General features: G+C 39.7%; 1 long non-coding RNA gene across 1 annotated transcript; it reads left to right on the top strand.

Annotated features, from left to right (window-relative positions):
- Nucleotides 1-7,712: 7,712 nt before the first annotated feature.
- LOC106724108 lies at nucleotides 7,713-10,173 on the top strand. Its single transcript, XR_001359871.1, has 3 exons — nucleotides 7,713-7,850; nucleotides 9,023-9,100; nucleotides 10,135-10,173. It is a non-coding gene; the product is annotated as an uncharacterized LOC106724108 (long non-coding RNA).
- Nucleotides 10,174-10,475: the final 302 nt, after the last annotated feature.

Genomic DNA, 10,475 nt, shown 5'->3' with positions numbered 1-10,475 from the left:
GCCACCACCGCTGTGCTGGCAGCTGTCAGCCTGGCTTGTGGCTGAACAGAGCTCCCCCTGTGGGAGCACACTGACCACCAGGGGGCAGCTCCTGCATTGAGCATCTGCCCCCTGGTGGTCAGTGTGTGTCATAGTGACCAGTCATTCCCAGTTGTTCTGCTGTTAGGGTCAATTTGCATATTACCCTTTTATTATATAGGATAGAATGACAAGAGCGTGGATTGTTTTACTGTCAATTGGATGGGAAGGAAGGAAGGGACTGCTCATACATGGATTGAATAGACTCTAAAAACAAAACCTTAAGAACTACAAAAAAAATCTTAAGCTGTTTTCAGTAATCATTTTGTTGGTAGTAATGTTGGTATTGATATTCTGACATCGATCTGTGTACTGTGGGGAAAAAGAAGTGTGCAATTATATGATATTCTAGTTCTATTATTTCAGTGACATTGAGAGATAGGATTCGCCATGTAGAATAAAGTATAGATGCAAGAAATCAAATATATCAAGAGCCTTGTTGTCCTGATAATGAGCTGGAAATATCATTTTGGACTCCTAATTTTATTTTTAAAAATAAATCTTTCCTAGCTCTACCCATTGAAATGGCCCACCACAATGATTCTTTTAGTAGCAATAAATATCCTCACACCAAAGTTTTGTCTCCAAATCACATTTTCAACTAAAAGGAACTGGGATCCTTGGGGACATGTTTGATTTCAGCTCTGGGGCAAGGAAGATAGAAGTTGATCCTGTAAGATTTTGTCATAATGGATAGCAAGCATGTTATCAACTGGAGTCTCAAAGGACTCAGGCGCATACCTGAAGAGGCTCTCACTGGCCAAAGATGGAACAATTTGAACACCTTTACCCTCGAGTATCTGAAGAACTTGAAGCAGAAAGTCTCCAGACAAGAAGAATGGGGCAGAGAGGGGGGTAGAGATGCAGCACTGAGCTGAAAACAGAGGTACCAAGTGAAAATCTGCATTCTGGATGCTTAAACTTCAGCCTTTCCCACTGCCAACTCTAGAGAACAAGCAGCCAGTCTTACACCCCCAGGCAGGAGTATCCTTCTCTGAAGGAGATGAAGCTGAGGAGACAATACAGGCTAACATGTTGGGAATTCTATTAAAAAGCTCTATGCTCCCCAATTGTTCTACAGCACAGATCTACCAGTTGATTAGCCCACATATGCTCAGAGCTTACAATCAGCTTTTAGTGCCCTATTCTTAACTAAAATGAGCAGAAGGATTACCAGACATTTGAGGAAAGCTTCAAACGCAAGAGATCAAAATTAACTGAGGAGGGAGGAGGGACACAGAGACAATGCAGAGAGAAGCTGATAATTATAGCAAAAATTACAAACCCAATTGAGGGATTGGAAAGTAGATCTAGGAAAGAACAGGAAGTTCAACAACAAAACACAAAGAGATTGGCATTAAAAGAGGAAAGATAAGAAAATTAGAGAATCAATCCAGAGATACAGATTAATAGGAGAGAAGAGAGAAAACAATAGGAAGGAAATTATCCAATAAATAATTTAAGAAAAGTTCCTAAGAGTACTGGGTATTAGTCTCCAGGTTAGAAAGCCAATGAAATTAATAAAAGAAAGTCCTGCATTATGAAATTTCAAAATACTAAAAATAGAGAGTTTGGAAAGTTCTGGGGGATGGAATGAGGGAGAGAACCAATTATATCATGGATCACAACATAAAATGGCATGAGCTTTCCAAGAGCAACACTGAATTTAAAGGACAATGAAACAATGTTTCAAAAATTCTGAATGACAATGATCTTTAGTCTAAAATTCTCAACCCGAACAAATTATTAATCACACTAGAGGCCTGGTGCATGAAATTCGTGTAATGGGGGCAGGGGTGTCCCTCAGCCCGGCCTGCATCCTCTCCAATCTGTGACCCCTCGGGGGATGTCCAACTGTCTGGGACCCTTGCAGGACCCAGCCGAAACCGGATTGGTCTCACAATCCGGGACCACTGGCTCCTATCCGCTTGCCTGCCTGATTGCCCCCTAACCACTCTTCTGCCCGCCTAATTGATGCCTAACTGCCCACCCCTGCCGGCCTGATAGCCCACAACTGCCCTCCCCTGCCCCACCTCCTCCGTCGGAACCCACCTCCTCCACTCAAGGCGGTGGAGGCGCCAGGACCAGCCTCCTCCACGCCGTGCGGAGCAGTGGGACCCTCAGGCCTCACTGCGTGGAGTGTCCGCTGGGCTCTGCCTCCACTGTGCATGCAGCCATCTGTGATGGCCATCTTGTGATGACATTAGCCCTACCAGACCGCTGTACCGATTTTTCGGTAATTTCCACACAAAGGTGGAATATTGGCACTATATGAAAGGTAGATGAAAGGTAGACATTTTCTACACTCCACTCAAGGCGGTGGAGGCGCCAGGACCAGCCTCCTCCACGCCGTGCGGAGCAGTGGGACCCCCAGGCCTCACTGCGTGGAGTGGCCGCTGGGCTCTGCCTCCACTGTGCATGCAGCCATCTTGTGACAGCCATCTTGTGATGACATTAGGGCGTGATGCATGAGGGTGTAACTTCACCTAGGCTATTATTAGTATAGATGTGAGGATAAATAAAATCTTTAAAATTAATAGACTATTTTCAGAGCAGTTTTAGGTTTATAGGGGAAAATGAAGAGAAATTATAGAGTCCTCATATATTCCTTTCCCTCACACTTCCCCACTGCCCCCCAACCACACAGTTCCCCCTATTATTAACATCTTACATTAATGCAGTACATTTTTTATATTAGATGAATGAATAGTGATAGATTATTAGTAACTAAAGCTCATAGTTTACATTAGGATTCACTCTTTGTGTTATACATTCTTTGTCTTATATATGACATCAGACAAATGTATGATGTCATATATCCATACAAAGTAGTTTCACTGCCTGAAAATCCCCAATATTCCACCTAATCTTTCCTCCCTCCCTCCCCGCAAAACCCTGCCAACCACTGATGTTTTCAGAACATCATTTTGTCTTTTTCAGAATGTCATATAGCTGGAATCATATGGTACATGGCCTTTTCAGACTAGCTTTTCTCGTTTAGCAGTATGCGTTTAAGTTTTCTCCATGTCTTTCATGGCTTGATAATTTTTTAAATTGGTAAATAATGTTTTATTGTATGGCTCTTCCACAATTTATTTATCCATTCGCCTATTGAAGGGCATCTTTGTTGCTTCCAAATTTGGACAATTATAAATAATCACATGCAGGTTTTCGTGTGTACATAAATCTTCAACTCATTTTTGGTAAATATCAGCTAGTGTGATGACTGGATCATATACTAACTGTCTTCCAGACTATACCATTTTGCATTCCCACCAGCAATCAATGAAAGTTCTTATTGCACCATGGCCTTACAGCATATAATATTGTCACATTTTGGATTTTGGCCATTCTAATAGGTATGTAGTGCTATCTCATTGTTTTAATTTGCAGTTCCTTTATGACATAATCTTGGGTAGCTTTTCATATGTTTATTTGATATCTGTATATCTTCTTTGGTGACATATCTCTTCAGATCTTCAGTCTATTTTTAAATTGGACTATTTGATGTCATATTGCTGAGTTTTGAGAGTTCTTTTTATATTCTGTACTCATGTCCTTTATCAGATAAGTGTTTAGAAATATTTTCTCCTCATTTGTATTTTTATTCTCTATATAAAGACATTTTTAGACAAGCAAAATCTCAGGAAATTGATCTCCTTTGTACCTTTCCCTAGGAAGCTACTAGAGCAAGCATGTCAAACTCAAAGGCTAACACAGGCCAAATAAACAAGGGTTAAGTTTATGTGGGCCACAAAAAAACAAAAGCTTCAATTTTCATAGAAACGTAAGTTTATTTCAATAGAGACATACTGAGTACAAAGGGCTGAAATAAATGAGTAATCGTTAACATAAAATATAGAACATTTTAATAAAAATTAATATTTTCTTGAACATTAACTTACCAGACACTGAATAATTGCACAAAGTAATAAGCATAATGCAAACAAACCTATTTTTCTTTTTCTCCAAAAGCGAAATATTTCCTGTTGTGCAGACCAAACAAGTCAGTACAAGACTAATGACATGGCAATCAGCTGCTAAAGTATTTGCTGCTAGTATTAGTAGAGAGAAGTGGTGTGCCTGCATATAAGGGGTGTAAGGGAAATTAATGCAACATGATTATAGTAATCGGTCATTAGCGAACATTGTAGTTCGTTATTAATAATTATGTATAACAGGATACTGTAAAAATTAAGTTATGAAATTTTTATTAAAAAGTTTCTTACATACTGTTATATTGGCTGGGCCACAAAAATATTCATTGTGGGCCACATGCGGCCGGGGGCCGTGAGTTTGACATGCTTGTCCTAGAGAATGCGCTCCATCCAAATGAGAGAGAGAACTCAAAAGAAGGAAACACGGAATCCAGGAAACAAGGTCCAACACAAGAATTAGCTGAAAGGAATTCCTACATTGATGGCAAAGAAAACTCCCAGGACAATCACTGTAAGCCTAGAGCAGTGGTCTCACACCCAGTGAATGAAAGATGATCACTGGGGGCACAAGAAGAAAATAATATATTTTTAAAATTTATTTTTATATTAGCCTTTTAAAATTTCTATTTTTGTTTATGATCCATAATATACATACTACTTTTTTACATAAAAATATATTTATAAACAAATAAATAATACAAACAATTGATAGCAGTCTATCATTTAAAATATCTACAGGCTCCTTGCCTAGGGAGAAGCAGTTCAGGATGGACTGGGGGTCAGAGGCCTTTAAAGGAATTTTACAGAATAAAATAGAACTGATAAATTATATGACAGGTTTGACCATGTGGAAAATTGTATAGAAAGCCATTTTATAGAGCTATTGGAAGACAGCAAGACTTAACATGTGTCAAAGAAATGTAAGCAAATGAACTTACAATTATTAATTCCAAGAAAAAACAAAAAATATACAAGAAAGGAAACATAATCATGGCATATTACTTATATTAGTAGTAAACGATATTCATTTAATAATTATCATAAAAACATTAAATACATATTTTGCTAAAAAATAAAACATAATTACATTAAGAAGATTCAAGGAAGAGAGGGTACAACTAAGCAAAAGTCCTCACTATATGTACTCACCTGGGTTAATGAAGAAATAATAAAATATTAACATTAATTTAAAATATGGTGGTAAATATCAAAAGAAGCTGCTATATAAGAATTAGAAGTAGTTCCTTTTGATAAAAGAAAAGAATAGGTAAGGGTAAGTGGAAAAGGAATTGTTTTTTTAAGTGACACTTAACATAATTATTTCATTTTGTAGAATATTTGCATAAAATATTTGCATGTTATACTTTAATAAAAATTTAAATGACTTTTAAAATTTATAGTAACCTATATAAGGAAATATGCATACTAGGTAGCAATATTTTCAATAATGGTTAATATAGGAAACTATTAAAAATATAATGTTAAATGAAAAAGAGGATAAAAGTTGGTAAAATATATAGCTGTTTGGATAAATTTTCAAAAGTTAGCCAACTCCAAATATACATGTCTTTTGTTGGCATAAAATCTGGATGGAAATACATCAAAATACATTTTTAAAATACGTCCAAAGTAGTTATCACTGCATGATAAGCTAGTGGTCATTTTAATATAATTTTGTATCTTTCTATATTTTTTTAACTATCCATAATAAGATATATCACTTTCTTAGGTAGAAGGAGAACTGTTTCAAAACTTCTCTGACCTTCGTTTACAATGAAAATTGCTGAATCGCAATCAGGATTCATGCACCTGATGTGCCCCAGACCACAGCAGCCTGAAGGATACAAATTGAGCAGCATCGGGTGGTAACCTTTCTTTTGCTGACTTTCAACCTACCTACTATTTATTGCAGGACCCTCCTCGTGCCAAGAGCTCCCACCCACCCGGCATTTCTGGGCATTCCCAGGGGTTGTCTCGAATGTGCTCAGGAACTGCCCATCTGGTATCAAGACGAGGCTGCAGCTTCTGCTGGGTGAAGATCTGCCAGGCACCTCTGCCACCCAGCGGAAGCCCTGTGGCCTCTGGAGCTGTCAATCCACCAAAGCCGGCCTCTACCCTCCCCTCACCCTGAGTTACAATCTATGTAAGAGCTAGGAAAGAAACTCCATCAAGGCCCCAAGGTTTTAGAAAGCTTTAGGTAAAAATAGCTCCTCAGGGATTTCATTTATTTGCTTGTAAACCTAAAGTTTGCACACACACACACACACACACACACACACACACACACACTGCAAAAATCAGTGCACAGAACTGGGCCAAAAGAAAATATTACATTGGCCTGACTCCCCTAATTAACTGGGGCTTCCGTTGAGCCACAGACCTGCCAGCCTGACAGCCTCTTCCATAAGCCCCGCTCTCCCTAGTTCTTCCCTTGGGGGCTCCCTGGGTGTGTCAGTAAAAAGAGTTTTGTTGAGCCCACCACAGACCTGTGGGAAAGTTCAGTCATGTCTGAATTCCAAAGGAGAGAATAGATAGGGGCTATTACTTACTCACGTTTTACAGATGGGGACACTGGAGCACCAAGGGGTTGAATAAATCGTTCAGGTTCACACAGCTCCTGAGTGGCAGTGTGGCTGCAGAGTAAGTGTTCTCACCGCACTGGCACGGGAGCAGGAATGAAACCTCCACTCTGTGCCAGGCGACCACTGCCCTCAGAGACTTGACCACCTAGTGATAAAGTGGCAATCCGGGTTTAGGCATCTGACAGAAATTGTAAGAATAACCTTATGCAACTACTACGGCAGGATCAGCCCTCACATGCAAGGGCCACCTCCTCCGTGAAGTCTTCCTGGGGCCCCCCAGTCAGGACCAAATCTCATCCTGTCTCTTATTCCCACAGCACTTCAACTCTAGAGAGTGTATCACTGTCTGATTCTCCTTACAGTCAGTGATTCGTGGTAGCTTCTCACACTAGAACATGAGCTTTGTAAAGACAGGACTCGTCTGGTCGCCCCTAATGTTTGCTGCCGTGCTCATCACCTGCCTGGCACAGAGAAAGTGTTCAATGAATGCCTTGTTGAGTTGCTCTAGCCTTGTGCTGAGCACTGGGTGGGCATGCAATGGTTGCTGATTGCTGATTAAGTGAGGAACAATGCCCATTGAGGCCTCTCCACAGAACAAAGCGTTAGGTCAAACCCTGTGGAACTGTCATCGGCCAAATTGTTTAAATATGGACAATTTCATAAGTCCATTCAATATAAGAAAAATATTCTAACGGAATAGCCAATGAACCCTAGAAAGTGTTTCCTTGCAAAGTTTTGAAATCTCCCTTCTCGTATATCTTTTATAAATCAACCAATAGCTGTTAGATATTATTTTGTAAAAGTACTGAAAAAGTCCAAATCCTAGATTGTAACTCCTCAAATATTCCAAAGCCTAGACAACAGAGATGAATTTGATTCCAACGACTTACTAGTAGTTCAGCATGAGTCCCTAGGGTCGTGTGCACAAGGCCAATTGTTAACAGTCCACCAGAAGAGAAAGTGGTTTTACTCATTGAGTACATCATGGCCCCAAAGCCAGCTGCGAAAGACACTCAGGTGCCTGGTAAGTTGGGGTTTTAAGGTGCACTAAATCCCCCACTGTTCCTCGCCTCCCCTCTTCTGTTCCCTGACACACGTTAGCAGGTGAATCTGACTGTGTATTGGTGTTTGGGGACCAGCATCTGTTTGGAAGGGAAGCCAATAGTGGGGATTCCGTCCAATAGATGAGAATGTTCGTCAACTGGCAGCTTTTTTTGCCTGGCTCAAGCCTCCAGAACTGATGGCAATAAAGGTAGCTTACAGTGTCATTTATTCACATTTCATCTGGAAACAGTATCATTTCTTTGAGCTCTCTAGAAACCATTGTCTGGAAAAAAAGGCCCAAGATGCCTGTCAGACCAAACAATACCCATTATATTTTATTACATGGGATGAAACATAAGACTTTATGCTCCATTAGCAGAAGGTTTCATTTTCACTCCAGGAAGGGAGTTTCAAATTACTACATCTTATCTTGTTCTTTCTTATGTATTTAATATAAAGGGCCTTAAATTCCCCCACGCCCACCACCCCAGGCATTCAGAAGCTATATTATCAGATTTTACAGTCTGAGATAATGTGGTATTGTCAGAGTGCCAATATATATGTAGTGTATTCTTTTAAATAAAACTACAGCCTGATAAAAAGAAGAAGTTTGCTCTCTAGTGGCTGACTTATAAAAGGCTCTGAGAACCACACAATAAGCTATGGAATAAAAAGAGAAAATTTAACAGCAATATTTGTGTAAAGAGGTCTGAGTAATTATTTGGTTTTTATTGATTTTTATAAGTTCCCCTACAATGAAAATCTACACCATAGCAAATGTGCTACGGATAGTTTTCCTATTAAAAATTTTCCTGTCATTAAGCTAATTTTGATTCTAAATCCTTAGAGTAACAATTATGTTTCTGGTGTTTTATTAGCCTATTGTACCTTTAGAAAGCTCTGTGGATCCGTTTAATACCATATAATTAATGTCTATTATAGACATGTTGCCCAGTAATATAATATCATTAGAGCTTTTTAAGCCATTTTTAGTTCTTTGCAGGAAGATTATATATATTCAGGAAGAAATAGTGTAATTATTAATATAATGCTAATTAGCATCACTTTATTACTCCTTTTACTACAACCCACTTTATAAAATTTTACTGTAACGTGAATTATAAAGGATAAAAATTATTGTGTGCCCCTCTTAAACCTGCCTGCCCTGTTTTACTTCCTCATTTTATTCGCCAATCAGTCTGCCTCTGTCTCCCCAAGTCTACATTATTTTTCCCAACTCTCTCCAGTACCTTCATCACATAACAGGAAGGAGACACCACCCCAGGTCCCTGATGTTCCACCATCCACGCTTCAGAAAGGAGAAGGTTGCCTAGGAAGCTTTCTACCTGCACAGTAATCAATACTTTAAAATATTTCCAGATCCGTGAAGATTTCTGGCCTCATTTTACCTCTGAGAAAGGAATCAGATTGCATGAACAGGCTTAAATGTCTCAGCAGGTGAGTACTGCAGAAGTAAAGTACTAAACAATGCAAAGAGAAGCATTTTATGGGCTTGAGGAGCAGACATGCAGGACAGTGTGTGGAGGGATAGTAAGGAGAGAAATGATGCCATCTGATTTACATTTGTGACATAATTCTGGCTGCTGTATGGAGAGAGTACCACAATAAGGACAAGAGTAGAAACAGGGAAACCTCTTTTGAAATGATTGCAGTCATGAGCACAGTAAAGAGGACCAGGGTGATAGCAGTGGAGTTGGGGAAAGTGAATGCATTTCTGATGGATTCTGGAGGTAGAGCTAGAAGGTGGTGGATAAGAGGTGGGGGAGGGGGTGAGGTGTGACTTCTGACTGAGCAACTGGGTGGGTGGTGAAGCCACTTAATGGAATTGGAAAGACTGAGAGAGGAGCATGTTGGGGAGGTGAGTGGAAGTGGGAATAAAGTGTTCTGTTTTGGTTGGTGGTGCTTCAGTTGGAGAAGAGGAGGTATCAGAGGAGGTGGTCTTTTGGAGATATTAAGAGAAAATGTCAGGAGATGTCTACACAAGCAAATCTCCTAGAAGTCTAAAGCTTTGGCGAGAGGTAGGGACTGGTGATTTATACTTAGAAGTCTTCAGGATATCAATACTATTTAAACATGAGATCCCCAAGGAGAAAGTTTGAATGGAGAAGAGAAAAGGCCTGGGTCTGACCATGGGACATAAACATTTGAAGCAGAGAGGAGAGGGTCAGCCAGGAAGATTGAGCAGAAGAGCCCAGAGTGGGAGGAAGAGCTGAAGATAAATGAGGCAGCTCTGCTAAGTCAGGTAAGACGAGGACACAGAAGTGACCATCAAATTTCGTGACGCAGAGGTCACAGGTGATCTGTACCTCCCAATATAGGCATAAAACTTTTTCTCAGTGCAAATATGCAAGACAGAAATAAACTAGTCATTGCTACATAGTGTTTGGGATTTTTTCCTATTATTTATGTTGATAGACAGTTAATTTATACTCAATCTTGGATTTGGAATCATTTTCTTTGAATTATTTTAGACTCAAAATGGGCCATAAAAATGATGTTGGATGTCAGAAATGGAGTTGTGTATCATTTCCCAAAGTAACTCATCCTCCCCACAGATTAGGTGGTGAAGTAGAGGGAAGCTGAGATAAAGGAGAAAATAACCAGGAAAGGGTAAATTTGACCTAGAAATGCAAGATACAGGGAAGAGGGAAGCAGAACTAGAAAAAGAGTCCCTTGGGGAAGAAAGAGGATATAAATAGGGGGGAAAAGAACTCGGGATGGACTTTTTCCGTTAAGCATAGCCTGAAATGAAATTTGAACTACCTGCCAGTCTCAGAGGAAACGGAACCAGACAGACTAAATATGGAAACAT

This window comes from Myotis brandtii, unplaced genomic scaffold (assembly GCF_000412655.1).
Source record: "Myotis brandtii unplaced genomic scaffold, ASM41265v1 scaffold1171, whole genome shotgun sequence".
Lineage (NCBI taxonomy): Eukaryota > Metazoa > Chordata > Mammalia > Chiroptera > Vespertilionidae > Myotis > Myotis brandtii.
Note: the sequence above shows the minus strand (reverse complement) of the source record. Positions and strands in the feature narration are given on the sequence as shown.